Here is a 7664-nt window from a genome sequence, read left to right on the forward strand (position 1 = left end):
CATTTTGCTCAAAATAGCTGAAAAGTTGGAAAACTTTGTATGTCTAGTAATAGAGCAATGGTTATATGATACATTATGATACAATCACTCACTGTAATATGATATAAATTTTTTTTTTGAGGAAGATCAGCCCTGAGCTAACATCTGCTGCCAATCCTCCTCTTTTTGCTGAGGAAGACTGGCCCTGAGCTAACACCCGTGCCCATCTTCCTCTACTTTATATGTGGGACACGTAACACAGCATGGTGTGCCAAGCGGTGCCATGTCTGCACCTGGGATCTGAACCAGCAGACCCCAGGCTGCCAAAGCGGAACGTGTGCTATTAACCACTGTGCCACCAGGCCAGCCCTTATATAAACATTAAAATGATAGTTAAAAACACTGCAGTAGAGGGTTGGCCTGGTGGCACAGCGGTTAAGTGCGCACGTTCCGCTTCTTGGCGGCCCGGGGTTCGCCAGTTCGGATCCTGGGTGTGGACATGCCATCGCTTGGCAAAAGCTATGCTGTGGTAGGCGTCCCATGTATAAAGTAGAGGAAGATGGGCACGATGTTAGCTCAGGGCCAGGCTTCCTCAGCAAAAAGAGGAGGATTGGCAGCAGTTAGCTCAGGGCTAATTTTCCTCAAAAAAACCAACCAACCAAACAAACAAAAAAACCACTGCAGTAGCATATAACTATTTATGCCCTAATGTTAGTAAAAATCAGAATGTTAAATTTTATCTATAGATATAGGTCTAGATATCTATAGATAGATATACCTGTATATCTATATATAGCATATAAAGGAAAATTAATGGAAGGAAATAGTTGAGTATATATGCCATTCCATTATTTTTTTTTCTTATGCATGCTAATATAAATCAAGATAGTGGTGTTTTCTTTTATACTTTTTTATTGTTTTTTGTTGAGGAAGATTATCCCTGAGCTAAAATCTGCCACCAATCCTCCTCTTTTTGCTGAGGAAGATTGGCCCTGAGCTAACATCTGTGTCCATCTTCCTCTATTTTATATGTGGGACACCTGCCACAGCATGGCTTGATAAGCAGTGCATAGGTCCCTGCCAGGGACCCAAACCAGCAAACCTCCGGCCACCAAAGTAGAACACATCAACTTAGCCCCAAGATAGTGGTGTTTTGTTTTTAATTTTCCAAAATTTCCATACTTTGTTTATATGAAAAATAACTTAAAAAAAGCACTCACATTCATCTCTAAATTAAAAAAAACATATTACTGTGAGTCAGCACCCTCCAAGAATCCTTCTAAGTTTAAGTTGACTTCATGTTAATTTTCTTATTTTGTAAAATGTAACAGAAAGTATAAAGTTTATTATATTTTTACATTGGCATGGAATATATTATTTCTCAAGGAGTCTAAATTTCTTTTAAGGCACAGACATTTCTTCTACTTAAGATTAGATGAAGTAAAGCATTTGGAGATAATTTTAAAAATAAAAACATTATAAAAATAAAAGCTAATATTACCATCAACATCTCTATTAGCCATGGTGTAGAGTTGTGAATACAATAGACACGTGCTCAATAACTACTTATGAAATGGATGAGTGAACGCATGAGGGCTAATGGTCCCTGAGTCAAATGATGACATTTTTTCATGACTTCTTAAGGACTGGGTAACCTTCGGTGAGAACCACATTGCATAGTTGTCTGTAGGGGACACAAGGATCTTCCCAAATCCAAATTTATATCTGGTCTAAATTGAGTTCAAAGGAAGCTTGTATTGAAATGAGGACTCACAAGGCAGTCTAAGGGCAGCATGGAAGGGTGGGAGGTTGGATCTGCTCGCCTTGGTGGAAGAGGGGTAGGAGAGAAAGAGCAGCGTGTGGGCTGTCAGGGAGGAAGACATTTCCTCTACCCGCTCTGGGTCCTTCTGGCTGGACAATGAATTAAATTCACGTGAGACAGGATAAAAGGAGAAAATTAAACAAAGCTTTATAACATATATACATGGGAGAGACCCAGAAAAACTGAGAATCCCACCAAAATGGCTGAAGCCACCACCTTAAATACCATCTTCAGCTAAAGACAAAGAAGGATGTTGGGGGTCGGGGGAGTCAGTTATGGGAGATCACCAGAAAAGCACAGTAAACAAAAGTAAGGTTATTGTGCACATTTAAGTCCTTGCCTTCCACATTGATAAGTGTTTCTAGAGATAAGGTCATCCCCCCTTCTTCCTGGTACAGAGAGGGAGGCACCTCTACAGATGGAAATTTCCTTTACAAATGTAAATGTCTCTTACAAAGGGTAAGTAAATTCTACTTTTCAGAGTTTATTTCATGTCTGCAGTTTTTAAAAGCAACCAGCCCAAAATAATGATCATGCCGAAGAGACGTATCTTGGGGTGGCCAATTCCAGTCCCCCACAGGGCTCATAGGAACCATAATCCTTTGATTATTTTTATTTAGCAATACCTGGAAGAGCAAAGTCCTTCTCCACAGGCCATATCCACGAGGAGATGTGAGAACTGTGCATTATTGGGAGCCTCTCTTTGCTCACCAGAGAGGGTTGCCACCAAGACTGATCCTGGAGTCCTCAGTCTGATAAGAGTAGAGTTGAGGTAACTACCTCGATATGCTGGATTTTAATTTTTGTTCATTTACGATAAAAAATCTTCCTGCCTTGATAGGATTTACTGGACTATTTGAAAATTGCACCTTTCAGCTAAGGCCTAGACAGAAGCTGGCCTGTTGGAAACACTTAGTTTAATAAGTGAAAGGATACTTCACCTTAAGCAACAAAACTAGAGTTTACAAAAAGTTAAACATTTGTTACAGAAAATGACTCTTCTTCAACTGGTGTGAGGTCACGTTTCCCCTTAGTAACCAAATTTGACAGCCTATAGAAATTCCAGAGTATTCCAGGTTCCCCTACCTCAGTATTTCTGGGACTCCCTGGGAAATGCTCATATTACACACATTGGTCACGGTGGTGTTGACACCTCAGTCAGTCACCGAGTTGCTGCTCTGTCCTCTGTCAGCTCACTTCCAGCCGACCAACCTCAGCCTGCTGCTTTCCCAGCTCTCTTCACCCTGTATCTGGACACCTCCTGACCATTTTTCCCCAGGTGGGCACTGTCACTTCCCTTAATCCCCCCATAATTGCCTGTTAGATGGTCCACGGATTCATGAAGGCTTGGGGGTTTCAGAAGGGAATAACAGCAAAGAGAATGCAAGAAGGATTCCAGATACGGCTGCGTTCAAAGCCCCCCCCATGAGGTCATCCACAGGGGGTGTACTTCTTTCCCTGACTGCCCTTTCACTGTAGCCCTCAGCCTGCTGCTTAGCCACCCACAGTGCAGTGCCCTGGAGCACATCCCTCTTACCCTGAGTCCAGGCCCCCAAGCCCTAAAGCCCTCCAGACATCCGCATTTCCACCCTCCCCTTCCAAGTTGACGGAGAATATTCATTCCCTGAAGGGAGAAGGCCACAGGAATAAGGTTTTCTCTGGAGGCTCTAGAATCAATCATAACTCTTAAGTTTAACAATATACATTTTCCTAATTCAGGGTGTTCGGTTGCCCATGACGCCAGTTGCAGAAGAAAGAGCCCAGGCCCAGGATGGCCTGCACTGGTGCCGTTTGCTCCTTTTACGTTCTCTCTTGCACTGTAGAGTGAAGAGAGTGCCAGGATTCCACACAGGCCTCTCCTCTCTGATGCTGGCTCTTCCATCTCATTTCTGTAACTGCTGTCTACTGATGCTGACAGAGACACACATTCCTCTGCCACAGGCACTCATGTACACAAATAGGACACTATAAATCTACACTTAGGGAGGAAACATTTCTCTATTGGCTATATAAACTGTGGAAACATAGATCTGTTAAAAGATCTGCCCAATTTACATTTCTGAACAGAACCCTTGGCTTCTGATGGAACAAAATACATCTGGGTTTGCATTTAGGTCTTCCCCAGAGCTGTGGGTGGATATTACATAACTATAGAACTCACTCAAGTGGGGCTTTTCACAGAACTAAAGAATACTCACCCCTCAAAGCAAACCCAACCGACCACCCTTGGAGCGTCTGCTTGCAACTTTCCCAGCTTGAAAATAAAACATATTAAAGAAGAGTTATGAGGAAAGACTAGCCTTACCAGACATTAAAGTGCATAATAAAATTAGAGTAATTAAATCAGTTTATAATGAAGGTAGAAAGAGAAAATCAATGAAACAGATTACAGAATCCTGAAATAGACTTGCATATGTTTTGGAATTTGACATTCAGGATAGTATTTGAAATCAGTAAGGCAAAATTAGATTGTGTAATAAATTATGTTTGGACAACTGGAAATTTGAGAACAATATACAGCTGGATCCTTATGTATTACATCAAATAAATTCCCAATGATTAAAACATTTATACTTAAAGAATTAAGTCATAAAAGTGCTAGAAGAAAATACCAATAATTTAAAAGATAATTTTGAAGTGGGGAAGCTCTTGGGGTCTGACATGAAACCAAGAAATTATAAAGCATAGGGTGGATAAATTGAGTTCTGTTTAAAAAAGGTAAAAACTTCAGTGTTATAGTAATACTGTAAACAAAGTAAAAAAATTCAAAGGACAAAGTAGGAAAAAATGTTAACATGTGATAAGGATAGAGTAATTTCATATATATATGTAGAGAGAGAGAGATTCTTACAAATCAAGAAGAATAAATGAACTATCCAAAAGAAAATGAGTAAAGGATATAAATGATTCATGGAGAAAATGTGTTTCTGTTTCTGTGTGTGTATCTATGTGTGTACAAATAGGGCATTATAATGCACACTGACGATTTATAATGGGTGTGTATATTCCCAATTTTATTTATAATTAAAGACATGGAAATTAAAACAATAAAATGCCATTTTCACCTATTGGTGAATACTGAGTGTTGGCAAGGATGTACAAACACATTATTGTTGACAGCAATCTGCCTTCACCTACTGAAATTTATGATGTGCATACTTTTTAAGCCAAGGATTTTACTTCTAAGATATGCTTGCACAAATACACAAAAATATACATATAAGTAATTTAACTGCAGCATGACTTGTAATAACAAACAACTGGAAATCACCTAATAATCACTTACAAGAGGTCTCATTAAATTATGGTCTGTCAAAACGATATTCAGTTCTTAAAAATGAACGAATTAGACTGGAGTGCCCTGATATGGAAAAATGTCCAAATAAGTACACTAAGTTAAAAAAGCAAGCGATGGAACAGTATGCTTTGTGTTATTCCCATTTGAATGTTTTTCTTTTCTTTTCTTTTCTTTTTTGAGAAAGATTAGCCCTGAGCTAACATCTGCTGCCAATTCTCCTCTTTTTTTGCTGAGGAAGACTGGCCCTGAGCTAACATCCATGCCCGTCTTCCTCTGTTTTATATGTGGGATGCCTGCCACAGCATGGCTTGACAAGCAGTGCCATGTCTGCACCTGGGATCTGAACTGAAGAACCCTGGGCCACCAAAGCAGAATGTGTAAACCTAACCGCTGCGCCACTGGGGCGGCCCCCACCATTTGAATGTTTTTAAAAGTATTATATATAGAATCACTTGCATGTGTATAAATTATTTCTTGAAGGATGTAGAATAAACTGTTAAGTGTGCATACCTATGGTGAGGGCACATAGGGTTGTCTGGTGATAGGGAGAAGAATTTTACATTTCATCGTATACCATTCTGCATAATTGAAGATTTTACTTTGAATATGTCATTTTTTTTTTTTTTTACAATATATAACAAATTTAATCTTTGGGACCAGTCTTGGCTAGGGCAGCAAATTATATGTAGGAGGTTTAGGTGTTTGTGATTGCTTGGAGATTGAGGAAGCCGGGTAAGGAGCACATGCGATCGTTCCAGAAAGATGACTCCTCACCTCATGCCACCCTAAGCCATGCAGTGTCACGAAGTACCTTCCTCATTATTTCCTGCCTCTGTCCAAGAAGAGATGGTAACAAGATCTTGCCAGGAACATGTCATCTGACTTCCTCTTCAGCTCTGAGGTGAAACAGGAAAGTCTGTAAGGAGCAAAATTCTAATCTTTCTTCTCTCTCACTTTCCCTCACCCCAGCTCTCCCTTGCTGTGGTGCAGCGTGGACGGTCCCTGGCAGAGCTCTCTGTCTCCAGGTTCTATGGGGAGCCAGCTCTGCCCTGGGTTTGGTAATAGCCTGTCATAGTACCCCAGGTCTTACCTTCCTCTTGAAAAAAAGATGTCACAAGAGAGTAGCCATTGTAAGAGAAGACTTCACTAAAGCTTTCTACCAGGCTGCAACATTAAGGTTCTGGAACAGTAAGAAGCATCTCATATTTAATCACTGTAAATGTGCCTGTGCATTAAGAAACAGAATCACTTAATGGCAACAGCTTGAGAATTGCTCAGGGAGTATTGGGAAAAACCAACATCTTTGACACAGCCTGCATTTGTCATCCCCATGGAAACAAAGTACTTACTGAAGGGACTCTGGAATTTGTCAGCTCTTGACTGTTTTTGTCTTTCCTCTTTCTCCTTTCTTCTCCGGGAAGCCAGACACAATCCTTTCAGCTGAGTTTTCATAACTGCCTGCGGGGGTGGCTGTGAATATTCTTTCAGCTTTATTTCTTTTTCTTCTACACCCAAAGCAGCATTTAGGCTCCAGTCAACGGTGTGGAAATGATAGATTCTCATGACAGGATAGGAGGCTAAGGACCTGGAAGTTTCATCATTGATAAGTCACTGCCCTCGAGGAAAAGCTGGAAGGGAGCTTAGTTTGGCTTTGCTGGTGAAGAAGGCTCTCTGAGCTCCAGCGGCCGTGGCGGGGAGCTGCCTCCTGTCTGCACATTTTCTCAGCTCACAGAGATGAACTTGAGAATTCACTCTCCATCGTTGCAGTAATGTATGTGTACGACTTCCAGCAGGTGGGAAAATGCTAGGGTGTGTAAGCTAGACATTCGTGTGTGTGTGTGTGTGTGTGTGTGAGGACCACGTATGTGGGTTGTGGACAGGAAAAACTAGGACCCATTATATCACTTCCTCTTTGGGCCATCAAGTTGGGCTCCCTGGCGCAGACAGTTTTCTGGAAAGGCTTCAGTCCCTCTCAGTGTGGTGCCGTGCTGTACGCTCACGGTCACACTGTAGAGTGTGTGTGTGTGTGTTTGTGTGGGAGAGAGAAACAGTGAAAGAAAAGAGAGGCAGAGCTACTCTGAGAAAGAGGTCTGGATTTCATGTCAACTAAATCAGACAAATGAATTTTTGCCTTACTTTTGTCCGGTAAGAGCTTATATTTTATGCAAACTCTACATTAATTAGGGTATAAGCTAACTTCTGATAAAATTGTTACTTATGTTTGTTTTTGAAATCGAAGAATATTCTCCAAGCCATCTCAGTGGTATGGTATGATTGGTGACAGTAAAGCGTCAGAGCCAAGGAATTCAGAACATCTGCCTCCTACCGAGGCCCAGCTCCTATCCTGCTTGGAAGCTTCTCTGGGAAGGTACACTCGTACAGAACACACAGAAAGTAAATTGACAAAGCTACACGGTTGACAGTTGGGTTTGGGCTTGAGGTCTCAGACCATGGAATTCTGGTAAAGCCAACTGGACTGTGTGAGCATAATTTTTTATTTCCCCTCAGCTATTTATACCCAGTCCATCATATCTGCCAGCTGCAGGGGAATGGAGCTACAGAGAG

The 7664-nt window shown here is 41.2% G+C and overlaps 1 long non-coding RNA gene across 1 annotated transcript; it reads right to left on the reverse strand.

The window, feature by feature from the left end:
* Positions 1-3675: 3675 nt before the first annotated feature.
* LOC138916702 (uncharacterized) lies at positions 3676-6946 on the reverse strand. The gene is made up of 4 exons (XR_011424043.1): positions 6449-6946; positions 6190-6279; positions 5874-5995; positions 3676-4055 (listed from the first exon to the last, which is right to left on the reverse strand). It is a non-coding gene; the product is annotated as an uncharacterized lncRNA (long non-coding RNA).
* Between the last annotated feature and the right edge of the window lie 718 nt (positions 6947-7664).

The sequence above is a fragment of the Equus caballus genome, chromosome 1 (assembly GCF_041296265.1).
Source record: "Equus caballus isolate H_3958 breed thoroughbred chromosome 1, TB-T2T, whole genome shotgun sequence".
NCBI lineage: Eukaryota > Metazoa > Chordata > Mammalia > Perissodactyla > Equidae > Equus > Equus caballus.